Consider the following 25,120-nt stretch of genomic DNA (forward strand, 5'->3'; position numbering starts at 1 on the left):
ACACCCGAGCCGCTAGAGGTCGGAAAAGTGACATCGCGAATCGTCCTCATGAGGGCCCACATGTGGGCCCTTGGATGTTAAGAGGTTAATGTTTTTTTTATTTAATTTTTTGTAGCCAAGAGTAAAGACCATAACCCTATCAAAACAGTAGTCAAAGTGTATATTTTAATTTATACCAATGTTTTATACGAATTTATCTGGAAAATGCTAATTATATCTCTTTTATCGTAAAACCGCAAGGAAATAACTAAATCCAGATTCAAGGTCAAGGTCAAGTTCAAGGTCAAATATGAATTTATAATTAAAATTGATTATCATTTATTACTGTATCTACAAATCCTTCTGTTTAATCATCTTCCACTCAATTCAACTATTGAATCTATTCATTTGCTTAGATTTTTTTACACTTGATCTCAAGAAGGTGCTGAATGAGCTCAGTGAGCGAGCTCGGTTTGCTCACAATTGTAACATGGTGTTATTCACCGGCACAGATGCAAAAATAAATCATAATTTATATTCTCCCTTTTTTCATTACAATTTACTCAAGCCTAGTAACAGACACAATATTTATGACACTGGAAATACATACCCCCAACCCAGGTTCCTAGATGTTCCTAGATACCAAGAACATGCAAATTGGCCTTGTAGAAGTGGAGCAATCTTCCATTTACTTAGGCATGTACCTTTAGGCGAGATTTCTGAAAATAGGGCTACAGCTTAACAGGTAGCGTGTATAGGGACAAAATGCCAATGGATTAAGTATAATATGCATTGCGGCCTATTACTAGCCTCCCAGGAATTACCCTAAACCGCTCTAAAACCATACTTATATTCACCACGGTATAAAACGGGAATGTATGGATGGAAAATTATTTATTTTTCCCATCTTGAACGATAGATACTCGATGCCAAATGGGCCATATTATTGCATCCATAGCTATAATATATATATAGTTATAGCCCTGCAAACAAGGTGAGCGACTCCATAGGTTTAATGCGTTGGCAGCACATAGTCATATCCCGTTCCCAACGTGGCGGTCAATTACCAGTTTTTCTCAATTGCTTTGGTGCATTTCTCAGATCAGAATTAAAGTTTTCATAACTGTTAGTTCAACCTCCACAACATTTAGTAATTTGTGCACATCATAGTAGCAGTTTCTCATTCCTCCGAACAAATTGCAAATGCTTTTGGACATGCATCAATTGCTTTCATACAATTCTCTGCTGTTTTATAACATTATCATTTGCTTATGTCATGTCAGTCAAAATTAACTATACTTATGAATGCTGAATAGTCATTCTCTATAAAACTAATAGTCCTCATTTCATTGCTTGAGTCATTACATACAAACATTTTGAACTAGTTATCAAAATCTGTCAATTGTGGACCATGTTGTCAATCACGGCCTCACGATGGCTGATGCTGGTCGAAGGGTGCAGCCAAATGTTGAGAGAACCACTGCAAATTAAATTATTCAAACATTTAGTCGGGAGAGCAGGTGTGTACATTGGACAGTAATTCAGCACTTACTGTAACAATCTGCACTGCACTACTGCCATTGTGTCATACATAAAGCTTACAGTGGGACAAGAACTTTTACATTTAGACGTACAGCTTTACTACAGCACAGATTTACTGTATTGTAGTGTAAAGTAGTGTTACAGTAAAGATTTGCCATATTTACAGTATGGTACTGTACTGCAGCATTTGGGAAGTGGGAAGCACTGTTATTGTACACTACAGTAATATGGGTCACTGTGAAGCAGTATATCTCATGTGTACTGTACATTACTGTAATTTTACTCTCCACCACATAGGATTGCAAGACAACCTCACAGAGGTGGAAGGGGGCCCGTTTTACTCCGCAACAAGAGGAAGCCATTTGTGCAATGGTGATTGCAAACAATGCCATAAGGTTGAGAGAGATACAAAGCGCAGTTATAGAGGATGACAATATCTTAGGGAATATTGAATTCGTTTCAATCGCTACAATTGACAGAGTGCATTGAAATGCGCATGAAACAATTGTAGTACTATGTGCCATTTGACCGGAGCGACAGAGTGAAGGAGATCCGTCGCCAGTATGTATAGGTAAAACATTTATGTGTTCTATGCATACTCTAATGTTCAGTGCTGTAAACTGGTTACTTTGTGTAGTGCCATGCAGTACACTTACATGACAGTTCATACTGTACAATGTTGTCCAAAATGCATTATGTTACACAGGAAAAGTTTTTATAGTTTTTCTCTCTCTCTCTTCTGGGATAAAGCGTGTACCAGGGAACCGCTGCACACATTGATATACGTTGATGAGGCGGGTTTCAATCTGGCAAAAGGTAGAAGGCGTGGAAGAAATCACATTGGACAGAGAGCAACCATTGATGTCCCAGACCAACAAGGAGGGAATATTACAATGTGTACAGTAATGTGTAACTTACGTAACTGTAGATTTCAAATGGCTGTGCAAATAGTGTATAGTGCTGTCTTGAGCATTTTCAGGTAGTGTCACCAAGATCTGACTTTTTTGCATTGGAAAACACTTACAGAGTGATCTGTCATAATGAAAACATGACAAAGCCATTTGACTATCTTGTTCATAAAGAATGGTGTCAGGACTTTTAATTTTGACGACACTGACACTTTCATTGACATGAATACTTGCTTTTGAGGAAGGAACTATCCATTTTGAGCAAGTGACGTGCTTTCGCAGGTTATCAACTAGGTTTTGCAGTTTGTACTAATTGTTTTGAGAAATGCACTAACTGTTGTGCAAATGTTAAAGGTGATGTGAGAAATGCACCAAAGCGACTGAGAACAACTGTAAGCAGCTGCTGTATACAGTATACAGTACCCATCTCATCAACAGAGGATTGTCATGGTGTGGGCGGGAGGCAAAGACGTCATACACCAAACACTGTGCACACTGCACACACTTTGTAATGAAGCTATAGTTGTATCAGGGCTTATACATAATAATTGGACTTTGGAGAAGTTTTTATTCGGCATGCAGGCAGACACACACATGCGATGGGCGGCACACACAGGAACACACACACACACATGTAATTAATTGAGCGTAGGTAGTGATAGAAAGAGCACGGGAGGAGACGGAGAAAATGAAAGGCCGACTTCACACAACCCCACCCCAGCGGAGGAACTGCTCCTCTAATTGGCTGAGGTAAGAATGGCCCCTGTGTAACATAACATTTTGAAATATTTTAAGGAGACAGATACAGATAGTTAGTTAGTTAGTTAGTTAGATAGATAGATAGATAGATAGATAGATAGATAGATAGATAGATAGATAGATAGATAGATAGATAGATAGATAGATAGATAGATAGATAGATAGATAGATAGATAGATAGATAGATAGATAGATAGATAGATAGATAGATAGATAGATAGATAGATAGATAGATAGATAGATAGATAGATAGATAGATAGATAGATAGATAGATAGATAGATAGATGGATGGATGGATGGATGGATGGATGGATGGATGGATGGATGGATGGATGGATGGATGGATGGATGGATGGATGGATGGATGGATGGATGGATGGATGGATGGATGGATGGATGGATGGATGGATGGATGGATAGATAGATAGATAGATAGATAGATAGATAGATAGATAGATAGATAGATAGATAGATAGATAGATAGATAGATAGATAGATAGATAGATAGATAGATAGATAGATAGATAGATAGATAGATAGATAGATAGATAGATAGATAGATAGATAGATAGATAGATAGATAGATAGATAGATAGATAGCCGAGAAGCAGTCTCATAGCAGCTTCATTAATCCCGATCCGTCTCAGCCACAGCATAACTGAGACCGGCTATGGAAACAAATCATAAATAGACTACTGTAAATAAAATAGCCTATAACATTATAAAGGATAGGCTATATAGCAGGGGTTCCCAACCTTTCTTCCCCAGAGCCCCACGATTCCTTGGAGACATAAGAATATGATATGATATAGGCAGGGCCGCCTCAGGGGGTGTGCGAGAAGTGCGGTCGCACAGGGCCTCGCGGGAAGGGGGACCTCGGACAAAAAAATAAAAATTAAAAATCTTTTATTTATTATTTTTTTTATTTATTATTTATTTTTATTTTTTTGCGAGGCCCCCCTTCCCGCGAGGCCCTTTTTCATCACAGACCTAAAATCTAGTTTTGCTTATATGCTTATATATTTCACATTAGACACATTTGCGTGAACCGACTCATTGCCAGACGTGAGCGATTCGACTCACGCTCACGGCAATGAATCGGCTCTTATGAACGAGTCGCTCATGACCGACCCATCACTAGCGTCTGACTATTTCGCGCGTGCAGCATTGGAGGTTATGCCAGCCAAGATGAAGAGGACATCGTTCGGCAGATGGACTGAAGATGAAAGTTGTTGCATGTTAGACAGTTCAGTCAGGCTAGCCATCCCGGCTAAAGACCGGGACAGCTAGTTAGCTTTAGCTACGTTATAATATTGAGTCCTAGCGTGTGGTTCAGTCGGGATATAGCCATGATGATGTCGGCTAGTAGCTAGCTTAGCTAAAGGCTAACTAGCGTTAGCTAACCTAGAGACAGCGCGTGCAGCATTGTTATGCCAAGATGAAGAGGATGGTCGTTCGGCAGATGAACTTCGTCAACTCCACGCGGTTGTCTCCATGCTCTTGGACGTTTGGTGAGTTTTGAATGCACTCTATTCTATTCCCGCCGTGGATATCTCTCTCTCTCTCTCTCTCTGGAGCCAAACGGGCCGACTAGCTGTTGTAGTACTAGTAGCTAACGGTGTGTGGCCTGGTGTCAGCACCTGTATTGCTTTTCTCACGTTGTACAGTTTTTCAGTGGTAGCTGCATAGCTTGCTTCTGCGTTAGCTAATGGTTAGCGATAGCCGGGTTGAGCTAACTGTTAGCTAGTTAGCTGTTTAGCTAGGACGTTAGCTGCCGGCTGCGCTCGGCTGGGAACGTTAGTTTGATGCTATCAGTTAGCCTAGAGTTAGCTGTTAGCTTGTGCTACGACCATTGACATTAGCCGTGAGAATAGCAGGGGGCCCTGGCACTCTGACTACGACATCATCTTTGACAGAAGATGTAGTCGGGCCTGCACCATGACAAGGCGCCGGCCATAGCTTCTTTTTGTCCCGCCAGCGAGAGGCCTTTCGTCAACGTGGAGATCTGTGTTGCGGCCTTTCGCCCTGCGTTCCTTGGTGCAGGTAAGATGTCCATTGCATTGGACATTACCCCACTCTTCCTTCCTTCCCCTCCCGAATGTTTTGTTAATAACAGTGTTTTTTTCCAGGCAAAACATATGTTACTTCACAACATTTGGAGATACGACATGTGCTGTGTGTGAATTGTCTTGGTCGTTTGTGTAGCTTGGGTAGCGTTGGCCAAAGCTGTGTGTGGCCTGGTGTCAGTACCTGGCTACTCTATTTGCAGTTAGCCTATTTAGCTGATGTCGGCCATTGGCTCCTTGCTACTTTGTTTTCTCTGGTATAGACCCTCTTCTCTTTGGATTTAAGTGTTGATCTTTGTCCTTTTGGATCTATGTATATTCATGTTGCCTTTGTGAAGTTATCTTTTCCTTCTGTTTTGTTCTTCCATTAAAAGTTGAATATCCTTTAGGGGCTCATCTTTGCTTATCTCTCTCTCATACATGCTCTCTCTCTAACACACACACGACACACAGACATGCTCTCTCTCTCTAACACACAAACACACATGCTCTCTCTCTCTCTCTCTCTTTCTAACACACACAGTCTGCCTATGGCGGCCTTTCTCGATGGCTAGGCTGTGCTCGCTGAGTCTGTACCTAGTCAAGGATCTTCAGTCACAGTGCTCAGGTATTCTGCCACTGTGTACTCTCTGTTTAGGGCCAAATAGCATTTCAATTTATTTTCAATGTGTCTCTCTCTCTCTCTCTCTCTCTCTCTCTCTGTACACTGTATATTGACTGTAGAACGGGAGCTCTTTCTCTCTCGCTCTCTCTCTTGCTATATGTTGACTGTATCATGCCCAGCCTCGGGCAGCGCTATTATTTAAGAATATGTTGACTGTATGAAAAAAAAAATCTTAAAATCTTTAAATCTCGCACAGGGCCTCGCATTTCTCCCAGGCGGCCCTGGATATAGGTATACTGGTCCGTCAGCGAGGAGATAGGCCACAGCGGATAGCCATTTGAGAATAGGCTGTTATGGCAAAACGAGGGCCTATAGTGTGAGGGCTGGAGGAATTCTGCATGCTGCCCAACGAGGGGGCGTGCCGTTTTTCTGCCTCATGCACCTGAGATTGATCCACAATCAGCTCGCCGGGAGGATTCATATACGCTGACTCCCCTCCACTCCTTGTCAGGTCGTTCTTGTTACTACCATCTACTGCCGCGTCTCCGGCGTGAGACGCTGTGCCACCCCTGTACATCACCACCTGTCGCCGTTTCCTGGGCCCTGTTTCATGTACGTGGTTCAACTAAGTCGATCAAGATGTCCATTATCCAGCTTCAGTTAACCCGATGTTCGAAGCCGGGATTTTCCTGTTTCACAAAGGTGGATTCAGTCTCGTTAACTCAAGCCAGACTTGCGAGTCAGGCTAAATGCGCGCGGGCGTTTTAGGTGAAAAGCCAGCACGTATCGATGGCAGAGATCCTGATTCTCAACGGCATTGATTGATTAATTGATTTAAGACTTTATTGACAGATTGCAATACGGCTCAATCGCCTCGCCGACAAGTTAAATGCGTTATCTATAGGCTAATTCTAAGTCCCTCATTACCTCAATCAATCAGATTATATTTCTTTAAACTTGCCTGCTGGATTGAATAATCAAATGAGATCTTGCTAGCGAAAATTATTAGTTAACTGTTATACATAATTACGATACGGCTCTCTTACCCATTGATTGATGTATAGTCAATCTTTTACTTATCTTCTCTGTGGTGTAACGGGTTCTTCTTTTGACTTTCACACGGACGACCCGGGTTCAAGACCCTAGTCTTTTCCTTCTTTTTGCAATATAGGAATAATTCAATTTGGTGCACGTTGAGAGCTATATAAAGAATGACATCCTCAATGCATGTAGATTTATAATATTTTAACTTAAAACCAGGCTACTTTGGCGTATAATCATTCATATTATATTCAAAAAAATTATATTGGAAACACCGGGATTTGAACCCTGGTCGCAGGATTGGCAGGCATGAGCACTACCGCTGGGCCACTGGGCCAGATGGGATAAATTCATTGTTTATACATTAATGAACGAGAGACCCGTGTTTAGAATATCCTTTGTTTTGAATGAAGTTTATCTCTTTATCCTCATTCATTAATGTGACGTCAACGGCTCATTCAATTTCTCAAATCCGTCAAACAGCGCATCTCATCAGACATCTTAATCCCAGTTACAATTAAAATAACCACATCATGTGTACATCGCACGAGCGAGCGCCACCGTCGCCACGGTATATATAACGTGCATTATTTAGGACAAAGTGAATTTAATATCAGCATTTTGGGTCTATTTTACATTTCAAAAGCCCCCTCTGGAAGAATGGAGCACAAAAACGTAATTCAGAATGGTATAATGCAGATCGTAGACTGTGGGAATAGTTTCAGGAAACGGGCTGTCACTTCTTTGCGGGGGCGTGGCGATAGTTCAGGCTAACTTGAACTTGAACTCTGCTTTCGACCAGGCTCAAACTTTTGGATATGTTGTCATGGTGATTTGGAAAATCCACGTACATGAAATCGGAAAGTCAGGCTAACCCAGTTATCCAGCTAAAGTTATCCGGCTAACTCAGTTATCCAGGTACAAGAAACAGGGCCCTGGAGTAGGACACCGTCTTCGCTCTCTAGACTTCCATGGGAGGATCCCAGTGTTCCCACTCCAGATGTCGTGCCGGCTACTTCCCTACTCCCTCTACATGGTCCTCGTTCCTGGGGTGAGGCTCGCCATCGCTCTCTATTACTCCACGGGAGGATGCCTGTGTTCTCACCCCATTCCCCTCGGACCCCCTGTTTGCTGCGTTGCCCGTCGGCAGCGTTCTGGTCGGGAGGAAGAAGATTCCTGTTTACCTTTTGTCCGTGAGGAAGAAGATTCCTGGGTACTGTTTGCCCGTGTTCCAGAGGATTCCTGTTACTTTTTTCCTGCCTGTTCGCCCGTTAAAGGCACAGTGCCGCCTTTTTTGTGTTAATGGACGTTAGTGTTTTTCCCCCTTAAAGGCTCAGTGCCACTTTTGTGTATAATAAATCATGCCCTTGTTTTGGCTAACTCTGATTACCTGTCTGTGTCGTGCAATTGGGGTCGCATTACAAACCTTTACATATAGCCTATAAATATTATTTAATGTTTTCATAAGCGTAAAGATACAAGGACAACTGTGGCCTATCTCCTCGCTGACGGACCAGTATACCTATATCATATCATATTCTTATGTCTCCATAATAAGGTGTGGGCAAAATGGGGGACCCTGATGTAAACAAGACGAAAGTCTTTCTCTGGTCTGCCTCCCCTTAACAATTGTGTGTATTGAGCTGTACTGTATTGTACCCATTCTGCAATCTGTTAATAAAATCTTCAATCAATCAATGGCCTGGGGGCGGCCAGAGCATAACTGTTCTAACAGTAATATATAATCCATTTCAGACAGAACGCATGCAATAAGTTATAATAATTATTATTATTATTATTGAAAAGTTCTGTATTTTTTAAGTCGTATTTGGGGGCAATTAACCAATGGAAGGCTTTTTTTATTTTATTTTCATTATGGGTAAGAGTTTCTTATTTCGGTAAGAGTGCTCTCGACCACTCTTATAATTTGTTCTTGCCTGAGAAAAAAGCAACAATAAGAAAACTTTTCTGAATCCCAGGTAAGAACAAAGTAAGAGGAAATGCTAGTTAAGAACGAAATCTGTTCTTATTGCTGCATGCATGAGGCCCAATGAATCGACTGCCATGTAGCCTATACGCCATGTGTAGCCTGCCTATATGTGATCAATAAAAACTTGAACTTGAATTCCATCACGCCTGTGCAGGAGCTCACAAAAGTCACAAATAGACTGTTGTCACAATGTAAATAAAAACGTGCACTGAAAATATATAGTATGTACAGTAGATGGTTGATTATTTGTATGACAGTCAGTCAACCCTTGCAAACAGTATCAGTTGTATTTAATGAATTGAAAACAGCATTGATATTACGTAAAAGCAAACTGGCAATAGAAAAGATGTTCAAAATAATCAAGTTCCCTTAAAACGCTAACGCTATTAAATAAAAAATATACAGTGGAGTTTTTTTTGCTTTAATCCCTGAATATCTTGCATGGGTAGATTTACATAAAACTGCTCTATGATCCCATGGGTTGTGCGTTCCTCCCGGCCACCAGCAATGACTTATCAGCCAAATCCAGCGATAAATAACATGCATTCATTTGGGAAAGACCTATTCCAAATGCTATTTATTGGGTTTGACAATAATTACACTAATGTCTCTATTTTACAATTAACTATAATGAATTACGGGTCATACCGAACACGTCTTGAAACTAATACACGAAAGCTTATTTCTGTGTTGCAGTTTTCTTATTCTACCGCTGAGCGCCATGTACGCACGGTCTGAGCTGCACACGTTCAAATTGATAAATCCCACACTTTGCTTAGAAATGGTCGTACGCATGGTTTACGCACATTACGCACGGCATACACACCATATATTACACTTACTGTAGACTTCTGTATATTTGTACTGTATATTTTTACTGTATATTTTATTCTATTCTTATTCTTAGGCAATTTGTTTGTTATTCTTATTCGTGACTTTGTTCTGTCTAAATGTTTAATGTGAGCGATTTGTAGTGTCAAATTTCCCTCTGGATAATTAAAGTATTTCTATTCTATTCATATTGATAGTTTTCACCTGAAGGGCAAATTACAGGGCCAGTCCAGTAATTAATTAATCATGTATCATATGTTTAAAAACTTTGACCAATCAGCTGGTTCTTTTAGCGTTTATCGCTTTTTCTGGTCAAGTATGACCGACAGAAACAGATTGAATGGGGTATAGATCGGGGGAAAGACACTCTGAGAAAATACGGCGAGTCCGGGAGTCGAACTCGTGTACCCCAGATCCGTGACGCGCACGGTTGTCTCCGACGCCGAAATAGCGTCCGAGGTACGCGGTGAGCTACTGGAGCTCCCCATGTATCATATGTTTAAAGTAAATTGCATTTGGTAGAAACCTTGCTTGGCTCCTTGCAACAATTACACACATGCATGCAGCACTCCATCTTTCCCACTGGGGATTGGGGAATAATATTACAGTTTTTCTCAATTGCTTTGGTGCATTTCTCTGATCAGAATTAAAGTTCTCATAACTGTTAGTTCAACCTCCACAACATTGTGTAATTTGTGCACATCATAGTAGCAGTTTCTCATTCCTCCGAACAAATTGCAAATGCTTTTGGACATGCATCAATTGCTTTCATACAATTCTCTGCTGTTTTATAACATTATCATTTGCTTAGGTCATGTCAGTCAAAATGAACTATACTTATGACTGCTGAATAGTCATTCCCTATAAAACTAATAGTCCTCATTTCATTGCTTGAGTCATTACATACTAATATGTTGAACTAGTTGTCAAAATCTGTCAAGCAAATTTTATACATTTCTTTTTTTTTTTTTTTATTTTTTTTATTATTGCAAAACAAAACTTATTAAAAGTCAGTACTCAACACACAATGTATAATGAAACTTTCAGTAAAGGTGGTTAAAATATATGCAAGTACAGAAACAGGATAAAACAAAAATAGTCAATAATAACATTTTAACCGTATACCGTGTATATCCAGCGAAGTTACAATTATATAAATGTTAGTATATAATATACCCCGAATACCTATTTTCTAAAACCCTACACACATATGCTCCAGCTCAAATCCCCCCCTCCCGGACCCCCTCTTGGATAGTACCTCCATTATCCCTCACTCCTAACCAGACATCACCATTATAGGCTAGCTTTTATTCTCTCCACCACTTCTAACCACATTAACATTTTGGATTCATTGAGCCCTAGAATTCTTGCTGTTGATATTTCTTGATATATCACATCAAGATATGTAAGAAACCACACTTTCCGGCACATTTTTTCCGGTTGAAACCAACGTGATGCAATCAGTTTTTTAGCTACTGTGATACCCGATAAAACCAATCTTTTTAGTTGTGGGTTCACTGCAAACTCAAAAACATCATTCAATAGCAATACCGCAGGGTGTACAGGTATATTCCAAAATACGAGTATTGATAATTGTTGGGACACATCTTCCCAGAATGTCTTAACTGGTGGGCAGTCCCAATACATGTGCATAAATGTTCCTTCGTCCCCATTTGTACATTGGGAGCATTTGGAGTTTTGTATAAGCCCCATTTTGCACAGCCTTATAGGAGTCAAGTATGTCCTGTGAATATAGTTCAGATTGATTTGTTGATGATCCGGGTTCCTTGATGTAAGTCGGACATTTGCCCAGGCTCCTTGCCAATCAAAGTCATTTTCCAGGTCTGGTATATCCCTCCTCCAGACATTGTCTAGTTGAAGGGTTTCGTACGAGGACGTTAGTAATTGTGAATAAAAACCTGATACAAAACCTCCCAATGTATTTCTGTCATAGAAAAATTTGTGGTATCTGTGGTGTTCAATTGGTATGTGTAATGGAACACCGTGGGATCTCATACAAAGTTTTAACTGTATGTAAAAAAGCCATGTGGACTCGGTGAGGTTAAACTTTATGCATATTTCGACATAACTACAGAGGCCCTTGTTATTAAAAATATCCCCTAATGAGTGTATGCCTCTTTCTTCCCATACAGGGAATCTTATAGGTCGTTTTCCCATTAAGAGAGCATTGTTATTGAATATGGGAGTGTGATTATGCCATACTTGATTGTTAGGAAATTTCCTTTGAGTTTCCCGCCATGTCCTGATTGCATGGGTTATTATTGGGCCAAATTCTCGCTCACAATGCTTGATTGAAAGTTTAGTGTATGCTATGTCTTTCAATCTCTGTGGGGCTACTATGTTTTCTTCTAATTTTCTCCAAGATACCAAAGCCTCGGGGTCAAACCATATCTTCTTCAATGGTCTTAATGTGAAGGCATTAAAATATTGTAAAAAATCTGGGACTGCCATGCCACCGTCTGCTTTACTTCTCTGTGCGGTGGATCTTTTTATGCGAGGTGGTTTGTTATTCCAAATAAATTTGTATGTGGAGGTTTGTAATCTTTTCCAGTAGCCCTCTGGAGGAGGTAACGGAAGCATTGAGCTGAAGAAATTGATTCTTGGTAATACATCCATCTTAACTATTGATACCCTTGCCTGTACTGAGTTTTTAAGTTTTGCCCACCTGTCCAGGTCGTCCTTGATTTTGTTCTGTATTTTTGTGTAATTGTGCTTCACCGTTTGTCTTATGGTGGGGAATATTTCCACTCCCAAGCATCTGAAATGTTTTACCATCGGTATCGCACCTGGGAGGGTTATATCTTTTTTTGCAGGGGTGTTAAGTGGAAGGAAAGCCGACTTCGGCCAATTTATCTTAAATCCCGATAAATCACCAAAGTTCTCAATCAACTTGAGCAGATGAGGCAATGTGGTGTTGGGGTTTTGCATGAACAATATTACGTCGTCCGCATATAAACTAATTTTTTGTTGTGTGCCCTTGATTACGATTGGTTCTATGGATTGGGATTGTCTTATATATTGTGCTAAAGGCTCTAATGATAAATTGAATAGTCCGGGACTAAGAGGGCAACCCTGTCTGGCAGAGCGTGATACCGGAAAGATTTTGGAGATGATTGTGCCTGTTGTAATCATGGCCGATGGGTCCTTGTATAGTACTTTAATCATATCAATGAAACCTTTTCCTAACCCCATCCTTTCCAATACTGCCCATAGAAACGACCATTCCAACCTGTCAAATGCTTTCATAGCATCCAGGGATAGTATCGCCTTAGGTGTGATGTCCTCTTTGTCTGTATCTAGTACGTGCAGTATTCGCCTTATGTTATCATTGATCAGGCGACCTTTTATGAAGCCTGTTTGGTCCGGATGAACTAAAGACGTCATATGCTTTTGCAATCTGATGGCTAATATCTTAGAGTACAGTTTGACATCGGTTCCGAGGAGGCTTAAAGGACGGTAACTACCGCATTCCGTGGGGTCTTTGTCTTTTTTGTGAAGAACTGAAATGAGTGCGGTATTTTGGTGTTCGATGAAGCTTCCCTCTTTGACTGAGTATAAGATCATATTTAGTAATAAGGGTCCAAATATGTCCCAGCAAGAAATGTACATTTCTGATGGGATACCGTCAATTCCCGGAGCTTTGCCGTTTTTCATTCCGGATATGGCCTTCTTGAGTTCTTCTAATGTGATCGGTACTTCTAACCGTTTAGCGTCTTCATCTGTAAGTTTAGGGAGAGTAATTTGATTAAGATATGTGTCTAATTTGTCTTGATCAAAGGTCGTTTCTGAGTTATATAAATCGGAGTAGAATTCTTTGAATGTATCGTTTATTATTTTGGGTTCTGTTACTAGAGCTTGTTGTTTCCTAATGGCAGTTATATCTGCAAATTTTGCATTAATTCTTAGTCGCATGGCTAATAGGTGACTAGGTTTAGAACCTTGGAAGTACTGCTGTTGTCTAGTGCTGCGTATTTGCAATTCCGATTTTTGTCTGTACATTGCTTTGATCTCGGTCTTTAGAATGTTAACTTGGTTATCTAGTCTAGTAGAGTTGTTGTATTTTAAAGAATTAAAAAGCGTTGAGTAAAGCGTTTCCATTTCAGACAGTTTTGTGTTTTGATTTTTGCGCAATATGGAGGTAAATCTATCCGAGAAATCCTTGATCATACTCTTTACCGACATCCATAATATTCTGGGATCTTGCACCGAGTTAGCATTAACTTGTAGGAATACTGTGAGAGCTTCTTTAATTTGTGTAATGAATTCCTTGTTGTTAAGCAGCATCGAATTAAAACGCCATCTTGGGGCCCGGGTAGATAATGTACCAAATGTTGCTTTCAGGATTAAGTAGCAGTGATCTGATAGCGCATTGGGTGTCATTTCCACTTCGTATTTATCAAATATTCTCGGGGATGCAAAGACGTAATCAATTCTGGATAGTGTGTTGTGTCTCGCCGAACGACAGGAGTACTTGCGGGTCATGGGGTTAAGTGAACGCCATAAATCAGTTACTCCTGTTGATTTCGACCAATCTTTTAATGCTTTAGATGAATTCTTTTGTTCGCTGGAGAAGGAAAGGTAAGTTTTGTCCATCCTTGGGTTCCAAATGGCATTAAAATCCGCACCTATTATGTATGAGTACTCGGGATGGTTTAACATTTCTCCTGTTAGTGAAGTGAAGAAACCCACTTCGTACAAATTCGGGGCATATACCGCTGCCAATGCAATTTTCCTGTTATTGTGTATAATCCTAGCTATAGTTATGCGCCCCTCAGCATCCGACCATACCCCTTTCAATTCGATATTTAATTTGCGTCTGACGACTATGGCTACCCCTCTAGTTCTCGTAGCAAAAGAAGAGTGACCAATATTATGGTATATGTTATCCGCTAACGTATTTATGTCTCCCTCTAAAATGTGCGTTTCGCTTAATAGTGCCACGTCCACATGTTCTTTTTTCATCAGTGTAAGCACGCTTTTGCGCTTGTGTTGTTTGTTTATCCCACCGGTGTTCCATACCATTATATTCAAACTAGCCATAGTCTATGCATGTTTTCGTGTAGTTTTTGGTAATGTTTCTGGAGTATGAAGCTACAATAGATGCACATCCAATTAATGAGGTCCCGTTGAGAGCTGAGCTTAAAAACATATATATATACAAATAAAAATCCCCTATTTTCCCCTCTCCCAGAAAGTCGAACATGCCTGTGTTCCAAGAACACATCCTCCGCGATTGACTTTCTCCCATGGTCCACCGGATTGCCCAACCTGAGCATTGTAATCCTAATTTTCCTATGCTCATTGCCATAGGATCTAACATTTCCATTCTATTGCAATAGAATGTCGCTTTTGGTCTTGCACCTTCCCTTACTGTAATGAAGTATTGTGATAAATAACCTAAAGATAAAAATAAAAAATAAAATAAAAAGAGAATAAACCTTTATCGACATATTCCTTTGAACCCTCCACCAACGTGTGAGGGAAAAAAAAAAAGGAAAAGATTGTAGATCAGTATTGACACTTAATGTGAAGAACATTGGAAAAGAATAATGTAAGTTACAATATATTTAAAAAATATATAGTAATATTGACACCTTAATGTGAAGAACATTGGAAAAGAACAATGTAAGTTAAATTATATTTAAAAAATATAGGGTGATGAGAAGAAAAAATTTAATAAAATAAAAATCAATGGAAAGATATAGATAATGAATAAGAGATAAATAATTATCAACGTGGAGAAGCCACTAGAACCGATTTAACTGATTAGATAAGATAGAAAAGCAGCGCCTTTTAGCGCTTCAATGTGCCTTTAATGGAGTGATTACTTAAATTGTTAGAATAACCTTGCTGTGCCCATACGTTTATGTGTGGATAATTTTAAAGTATTATTAAGGGCTGATTGCACTTCATTTAATTTATATATGCTATGTGTATGCACACCGAATGTTATTGTTAGAGTTGTATGCTTCGTTGTCATGGTGCCTTATATTCTAGAAGGTTGTAGAATATACTAGTGCCTAGACTATTTTACTTCGTTGTCATGGTGCCTTATATTCTAGAAGGTTGTAGAATATACTAGTGCCTAGACTATTTTACATTCCAGAATGATCTAAGAGACCCAGGGCATTTGAGCGATAAACCCAGAATATTCCAGATAGATCTTTTTGCATTGATATTTATTTATTTGTCCCCTCAGAGACCAGAGACTGAAATTATAATGTATTATGAATCGTATTATACACAGTAAACATTGTTATAGACGACTTGCATATCGTTTGCTACTTTGATGAACACAGCAATGTTATTCCAACACTGGTGGAATGACCTCATTGATGAACACAATAAAGTCATTCCTACACTGGTATATATTTAGAGAGAGGCTTAACTGATTCCGGCATTTCCGTCATGCTTTGGGTTATTTGCTGCATTTTGAATCAGGAAATCCTCAGCATCAAAGGGTGTAAATGGACCTGACCTGCGGCCGTTATTGTCCAAGAATGATAACAGCGCCGGATATGCTAGCCTTGGCTTGTGGCCGGCTGTGTACAGCTTTTGCATCACAACTTTGTATGGTTGACGTCGGATGATGGCCTCTCTGCTCAAATCTTCGTAGATAAATATTGGTTTATCACCATACTTCAGCTTCCCACGTTGGTTGCGAGCATATTTGATGATTTCATCCCTTGTTGTAGTCTTCCGCAGAGTGACAATGATGACTCTCGGCCCGTTGATATTTTGCCCCTGGGAACCAATTCTGTAAACTTGTTCCACTTCTGGCACTTTGTTTGGGTCGGAGTTATTCAAAATCGATGATAACTCGTTTGGAAAGTTGATGTCATCGCAGTTCACTGATTCATCAAGCCCCACTATGCGGATGTTATTCCGCCTGTGGTAACGATGGGTTTCTAGTTGCCTCTCCATCACTTCGTTTTTAAGCAATTTTATTTCCCTCCGGTATTCATCTTTAACTTTTTCCATCTCTTCTCCCATCACTGTCATGATACCTTCGTTCGCCTTGACTGCTTTTGTGTTTTCTGTCACCGAAATCTCCACTGTCGTGATTCGCTCTGACTGTGCATCGAACGCTTTCTTGACTTCTTCTAATTTCTCATCGATGTGATCGAATTTAGCCTCGATGCGATCGAATTTAGCCTCGACGTTTGCCTCGAGCGCCTTGATGTGTGTAATCTGTTCTTTCATCAGGTTAGACTGTTCTACCATCTGTTCTTTCATCAGGTTAGACTGTTCTACCATCTGTTCTTTCATCTGGTTAGACTGTTCTAACTGTTCTTTCATCATGTTAGACTGTTCTACCATCAGGTTAGACAATGTGTTGAAATCGGGTGGATTTCTGCTTACTTCAGTTGACGGCAAATGGTAGATAGATGCAGTGACGTTGGAATCCATAAATCTGGCTGCTCTCCCTCTCACGGAGCTTGAATCTGTACCTTCTTTTATGTTGGTCTCTATTGACTCTCTTTCGGGGACCGTAATCGATGATCCCGGTACGTTGTCCTCTTCCTTCTCCTCCTCGGAGCTTGTCGCCGTCGGCTCAGAACCAGCGACGGTTCGGACGCGTCTATCTCGTATTTTTACGTCCTGCGCCGTTGAAGTTGCCGTAGTTATTTTCTCTGCCTTCTTTCCACCTTTAACCATATTGTCTTTTGATATGGTTAGTAGAGGGTCTTAACAATACATACGATGTGGTCTATTCTCTTTCTTTACTGTCCAAATAATGTTTTTAAACGAAATTAGCGTTAGTGGGAGCGGAGCAATTGCAAAATGCGTGTGCTACATGTTGTAGCGTAACCGGAAGGCCTTTATACATTTCTTTATAATTTTTCCCCTGAATGGAGCTGGATGCCAGGGAATCGCTGCACACATTCATATATGTTGATGAGGCGGGTTTCAATCTGGCAAAAGGTAGAAGGCGTGGAAGGAATCGCATTGGACAGAGAGCAACCACTGATGTCCCAGGACAACAAGGAGGGAATATTACAATGTGTGCAGCCATCTCAGAAAACGGCGTCCTCACCCATATGCCCCGCATTGGTCCATACAACACACAACATCTGCTGACTTTTTTAGACACTCTTTACAGGGACATAATCCCTGAGAATGAGAGGGTCTAAATGGCGACCATCTGACCAAGTACGTTGTTGTATGGGATAATGTGCGTTTTCACCACGCAATTCTGGTCACACAGTGGTTTGCCGCACATGAAAGGATGCTGGTGGAATATCTCCCTCCCTACTCCCCATTCCTGAATCCAATAGCCAGACAGACAGGAACGTCTGGATGTGAATGAATGATTTACAGTACTGTGTATGTTGTATGTTCCAATTCAGTTCCAATATGTACTGCAATATTGTTTACAGTTGTGCACAGCTCTACCCAAAGGCCAAAGGGTGTTTCTTATGTTTGTTGTAAATTAGTTTGTATTTTTCTTTTGCACAATGCTGTGAACAAATTAAAATTGCAAAGAGCATATGCAGTAAAAAATGTGAAACATACGTGTCTTGTACTCATTTACCTCACTAAATACAGCAATGTGTAACTGTAGATTTCAAATGGCTGTGCAAATAGTGTATAGTGCTGTCTTAAGCATTTTCAGAAAGTGTCACCAAGATCTGACTTTTTTTGCATTGGAAAACACTTACAGAGTAAACTGTCATAACGAAAACATGGCAAAGCCATTTGACTATCTTGTTTATAAACAATGGTGTCAGGACTTTTCATTTTGATGACAGTGACACTTTCATTGACATGAATACTTGCTTTTGAGGAATGAATTATCCATTTTGAGCAAGTGACACGCTTCTGCAGGTTATCACCTAGGTTTTGCAGTTTGTACTAATTGTTTTGAGAAATGCACTAACAGTTATGAGAACTTTAATTCTGATCAGAGAAATGCACCAAAGCAATTGAGAAAAACTGTAATACAGTTTTTCTCAATTGCTTTGGTGCATTTCTCTGATCAGAATTAAACTTCTCATAACTGTTAGTGCATTTCTCAAAACAATTAGTACAAACTGCAAAACCTAGGTGATAACCTGCAGAAGCGTGTCACTTGCTCAAAATGGATAATTCATTCCTCAAAAGCAAGTATTCATGTCAATGAAAGTGTCACTGTCATCAAAATGAAAAGTCCTGACACCATTGTTTATGAACAAGATAGTCAAATGGCTTTGCCATGTTTTCGTTATGACAGTTCACTCTGTAAGTGTTTTCCAATGCAAAAAAAGTCAGATCTTGGTGACACTTTCTGAAAATGCTCAAGACAGCACTATACACTATTTGCACAGCCATTTGAAATCTACCTGCCTTACCAAACATATTATTTATATTATTCAAATGGCACTCAGTGTTCCGTTATGATGTCACAGTATGATGTCATAATCAAACATTCTAGAACATTTGTGATGTCACAGTATGATGTCATAATCAAACATTCTAGAACATTTGTATATAATTTATATTCGACAATTCTCTCACAGCTTGAAACAGTACTCAACAGTACTGAACAGATAGGCTAAACAACATAGATTGAACCCTGCATTTCTCAACCAAGGTCCCTTGCCGACCATTTTGCTGTGGAAAGGTGAGTGTCCACAATGGCTAGCTAGCTGTTCTACTTGAATACTGAATGTTAATATTGAATCAGACAATATTGAATACTGAATGTTAATATCAGACCATATTTTGATTTGATTGTATTTTATTAGGGATCCCCATTAGCTGGTGCGATAGCAACCAGCTATAGTCTTCCTGGGGTCCACACACAAAAAAACATATAAAAACAATCACTATTGCAAAAAACAAAATTATTAAAAGTCAGTACACACAATGCATAATGAACCTACTGTAACAATTAATATAGCTAAAATTACATTAGTGTAAAACAAAAACAAAAAATTACTTTACAGTGTTAAAAACTATTTAAAAACAATTTAAGATTCTTTTTAAACGTGATTCTACTGTAAATGCAGCAGAGGTTCCGAGGCAGGCCATTCCACAGAGTTAATGCTCTAAAAATAAAAGATCTCCCCAAAGCGCTGGTTCTAGGCAATAGTACCCAGCTGCAGCTCCGGAGACCAGCGCTTACAAGCCCCGCACATACAAGCCCGCACATAGCAACCCCTCGCTTCCATTGGCTGATTTTGGTCACGTGATTTTGGGTCACGTTGCACTGCGGGATTGATTGATTGATTGATTGAAAACTTTATTAACAGATTGCCGTATGATTTGGGTCACGTTGCACTGCGGGATTGATTGATTGATTGATTGATTGATTCATTGATTCATTGATTCATTGATTGATTGATTGAAAACTTTATTAACAGATTGATTGATTGATTGAAAACTTTATTAACAGATTGCCGAATGGGTACACGTGACCACAGGCCCTGATTGATTGATTGAAAACTTTATTAACAGATTGTAGAATGGGTACACGTGACCTGACCGATTGATTGATTGATTGATTGATTGATTGATTGAAAACTTTATTAACAGATTGCAGAATGGGTACAGTGACCGATTGATTGATTGATTGATTGATTGATTGATTGATTGATTGATTGATTGAAAACTTTATTAACAGATTGCAGAATGCAGTACAGCTCAATACACACAATTGTTAAGGGGATGCAGACCATGCAGTACTGTTACATTTGTGACATACAGTAAATATATACAAGGGGGAGGGAACTGTACATTTATGATGAATTGAAAATGGGGGACCCTGATGTAAACAAGACGGAAGTCTTTCTCTGGTCTGCATCCCCTTAACAATTGTGTGTATTGAGCTGTACTGCAGATATATTTCAATTGCCTTACTTATTTACATAAGTATTATAGGCCTACAGCAGTATTGTACAGACAGTCTGTGTGAAGTCTGTGTGGTTCTCCAGCTGCACAAAGGCAGAGCAAGAGGCTCTACAGAGGGTGGTGATGATAAAGCCATGATAAAGACCTTCAATCAGCTGAAGGGGAATCCCTCCAAGCTGCTGTCAGCGCTACACACCTTCGGCCGCTCTGGTATCAGCCATGCATCAAAACGTGCACACGCACTCAGGCGAGTCGCTAACCGTGCTGGGCCAAGTATAGCGGCTCAACCCACCTCTGTTGCCCGTCGTAAAATGAAGCTCGGGGGTCGACGACGGCTCGCTGCGGGGAGGCCGAAGAAAAGTGTGGTGAGCACAGACCATCGCTATAGTTTCCCAACAGGAGTAAAGTCTGGAACGCACCACAGCCTGTCACAAGCAGTAGAGATGTGTCGTAGCAATCCGAAGTGACATTGACCACCAATATAGCATGTACATAAAGACCCAGTGCCTCATCCGTAGCTAATATTGCACTACCACAGGACCTAGCATGTCCTACCATGCTCTGTAAATAACTTATGTACATATACCGATATGCCCTACTCTGTTTACTTGTTTTATTGCACAATGTCGTTCTATTGGATTCTATTATATGTTATTACTATTGTATTATGCACATCTTTGCGGGCACGACCACCCGCATTTAATTTTTTTTTTTTTTTTTGATATTTTTTGCACAAATCTCTCCAATATTCAAAACATCTCTTTCCACATCACCATATGCAACTTCCAAGATTTGCCTTTTTCTTTTTTGTAAGAACATACAAAACATGTAAAGGACTCATACAAATACATTAACAACTCAAGTTCAAGTTCAAGTTCTTTAATAGTTGTCATACAGAAGTACAGAATACTTTCATACAAAATGCTTCTTACTGTTACGCTCCAGAGACTGTGCTAGACAAGATAGTATCAAATAACATAATAACATAATATAGCATGAATTTAGAAGAAGAAAATGAGGTCACAGTGTTCGGTAAGCGTCCCAGACACATGTAGGTGTGCATGATAGCATGCATGCATGTGTGTCTCCAACATATGTATGTGGGTACGTGTATTGATTGATTGATTGATTGAATTGATTGATTGATTGATTGAAAAGTTTATTAACAGATTGCAGAATGGGTACAACTGACATGGAAAATAAAAAAGACTTACGAAAAAAAGAAAAATACTATACTATACATTGTGCGTATACATCCCTGATATATATACTTTGCATGTAGACCGATCTACCTGCGAGCAGGTATGTGCTGCATCCTCTATCGGGATGCCACCCTTCTCCATATTGCATGTGAGAGAAAGCGTCCCAGACACATGTAGGTGTGCATGATAGCATGCATGCATGTGTGTCTCCAACATATGTATGTGGGTACGTGTATTGATTGATTGATTGATTGAATTGATTGATTGATTGATTGAAAAGTTTATTAACAGATTGCAGAATGGGTACAGTACAGTACATCTCAATACATACAATTGTTAAGGGGATGCAGACCAGAGAAAGACTTTCATCTTGTTTACATCAGGGTCCCCCATTTTCAATTCATCATAACATATATGACATACATGACATACAGATAGACAGTACTGCTACATCTATACATTTATGACATATCAGATTTGCAAATACAGTACTGTTTGTGATACAAAAGTGTCCAGAAAAGGAGTGTATATACATTTGGCGTAGAAACTGTACATTGGAGGAGGTTGGTGGGGTGGGGTTGGGTGGGTTGGGTGAGGGCTGTGTACGTAAGCATGTGTACATGCCTCACATGTGTGTGTGTGTGCATCTTCCAGGTATGCGACTGTACTCCTATCTCTTGTGTGTGTCTCGTATCCATGTGTGCCTCCGCCCCCTATGTGAGTGTATATCTCAGGTGTGCATATATATGTGCGTCTCAGCTACGTATGTGTGTGTCTCCTATGTACATGTATATCCCCCATATGTGTCAGTGAGAGCCTATACCTCAACTATGTGTATATGTAGGTGTGTGTATGCCTATTTCCTATAAGTGAGTATGTGCATGTATGTGTGCCCCTGACATGTATAACTTAGCCTTGTGCATATGAGTGTGTGTAAACCTATTATGTACACATACGAATATGTGTATCCTAGATACTTGTATGCGGCTAAACATGCACATATGAGAGTGTGATAGAGACAGTGACCATTCCATAGATATACCATCCGGACATAAAATCCATGTACATACATATATAACACATTATAAAGTACAAGTACCATCAGATCAGATCCCCTTTTTCATATTCATCCTTGATATCATTGTAACCCCACCTTAATCATTTGTCCCCAGACCGTTCAGTCAGGTGTAGAAAACTGTCCCATAAACGTGTATGCAAATAAACAACTTGTGACAAATAAAACTCTTGACTTGACCACCAGCCTCTCTATCTAAATGTTATATTGTTAACTGTCTAGTTAGGCATTAACTGTGTTAATCTAAATGTTATATTGTTAACTGTCTAGTTAAGGCATTAACTGGGTTAATTAATCTAAATGTTATATTGTTAACTGTCTAGTTAAGGCATTAACTGGGTTAAGTGGGGAGTGCGTCATGGTACAGTTTCAGTAAGTGGGGAGTGTAAACAAGTTGAACGCGTCACGTGAAATAACGTTACGTGAATAAACATATAACGTTACAATGTACAGTTTCTGACAGCTGGCTGTGTTGTGAAATGTGCATAACGTTATGAATAAACCGCGAAGTCACGCGAAATAACGTTATAAACGCGAATCTGGTAGTATATTTATTTGTATCTTCTTGAGATGATAACATTAACATCCGCATTTTACCGCATGGCGAGCTAAACCAATCAGAGAGGGGCTTCGCTCAACCAATCAAAGAGGGGGCTGCAGAAATGGAGCCCAACCAATCAGAGAGGCGTCTGCAGAACTTCAGCCATTGGGTGGGACCCAAATCACGTGACCAAAATCAGCCAATGGAAGCGAGGGGTTGCTATGTGCGGGCTTGTATGTGCGGGGCTTGTAAGCGCTGGTCTCCGGAGCTGCAGCTGGAAGCATCTCGTTCTAGGACCTGGCAATTCAAGCTGCCCACTACTGGAACCTCTAGTGTAATGCGTGTGCACAGTATTACTAAAAACAATCTGATTATGTATAAAAACAGGAGTTTTACTGCTCATGACCAACTTGAACAGCACAAGTATATTAAAAGACAATCTATTTTCAACGTTAAGCCAAGAGAGGCGGGCATGCATACGGCTCACATTAGACCTTAGTGAGCAGCCCAGTACCAACCGTGCTGCCCTGTTCTGGACCACCTGGAGCTTCCTGAGGTCACCACTGGCAGCAGATGACCACATCGCAGAGCAATAGTCAAGATGACATAAAACTAAACTTTGCACTATCTGACATTCTATTCATATTGAATACTGAATGTTAATTCAGGTTGACAGCTTTACACCATTTGACAGTTGAAAGGGGGCTGGAAAGTTGATTTAATAAAAGAAAAAAGACTAATTTAATCAGATTAATCACTTTATTCAAATTGAGGATTTAGTTTGAGGATATAAAAAAAAGAAGAAAAAAAATAATTTATAAAAAAAATAATACATTTGTTTTTATTGATTAAAAACGAAGGTTCGAACGTCCGACGAAGTTTGAATCACTTTATTCAAATTGAGGATTTAGTTTGAGGATATATAATAATAAAAAAAATTATAATTTTTATTTTTTATTTTACTTTTTTAATTAAAAACGAAGGTTCAAACGTCCGTTCGAAGAACCCTGACAAAGTTTGAATCCCAAAAACAGGCTTCGGGGACAGCCTTACCAAACATATTATTTATATTATTCAAATGGCACTCAAACATGATGTCATAATAGAACATTCTAGAACATTTGTGATAATCTCTCCTCCTCTCTCTCTCCCTCTCTCCCCTCCCTCTTTCACTCCCCTCATCTCTCTCTCCCCCTCTCTCTATCCCCCCTCTCTCTTCCCAATCTCTCTTTCAACCCCCCTCTCTCTCTTTCACTCCCCCCACTCTCTCTCCCCCTCCCGCTCTCTTTCACCTCCCCTCTCTCTTTCACTCCCCCCCTCTTTCTCCCTCCACACACTCCCCTCTCTCTTATTCACCCCCCCTCTCGTCCCCCCTTCTCTATCTCTCCCTCTCTCTTTCACTCCCCCTCTCCCCCCCCTCTATCGCTCTCCCTCTCTCTCTTTCACCCCCCCTCTCTCCCCCCCTCTATCGCTCTCCCTCTCTCTCTTTCACCCCCCCTCTCCCCCCCCCCCCCTTCGCTCTCTCTCTTCTCTCTCTCTCTCTCTCTCTCTCTCTCTCTCTCTCTCTCTCTCTCTCTCTCTCTCTCTCTCTCTCTCTCTCTCTCTGCCCCCCCTCTCTCCCCCCTCTATCGCTCTCCCTCTCTCTCTTTCACCCCCCCTCTCTCCCCCCCTTCTCTCTCTCAATCTCTCTCTGCCCCCCCCCTCTCTCCCCCCCTCTATCGCTCTCC

The sequence above is a fragment of the Notolepis coatsorum genome, assembly GCF_963971535.1.
Source record: "Notolepis coatsorum genome assembly, chromosome: 9".
Classification (NCBI taxonomy): Eukaryota; Metazoa; Chordata; class Actinopteri; order Aulopiformes; family Paralepididae; genus Notolepis; species Notolepis coatsorum.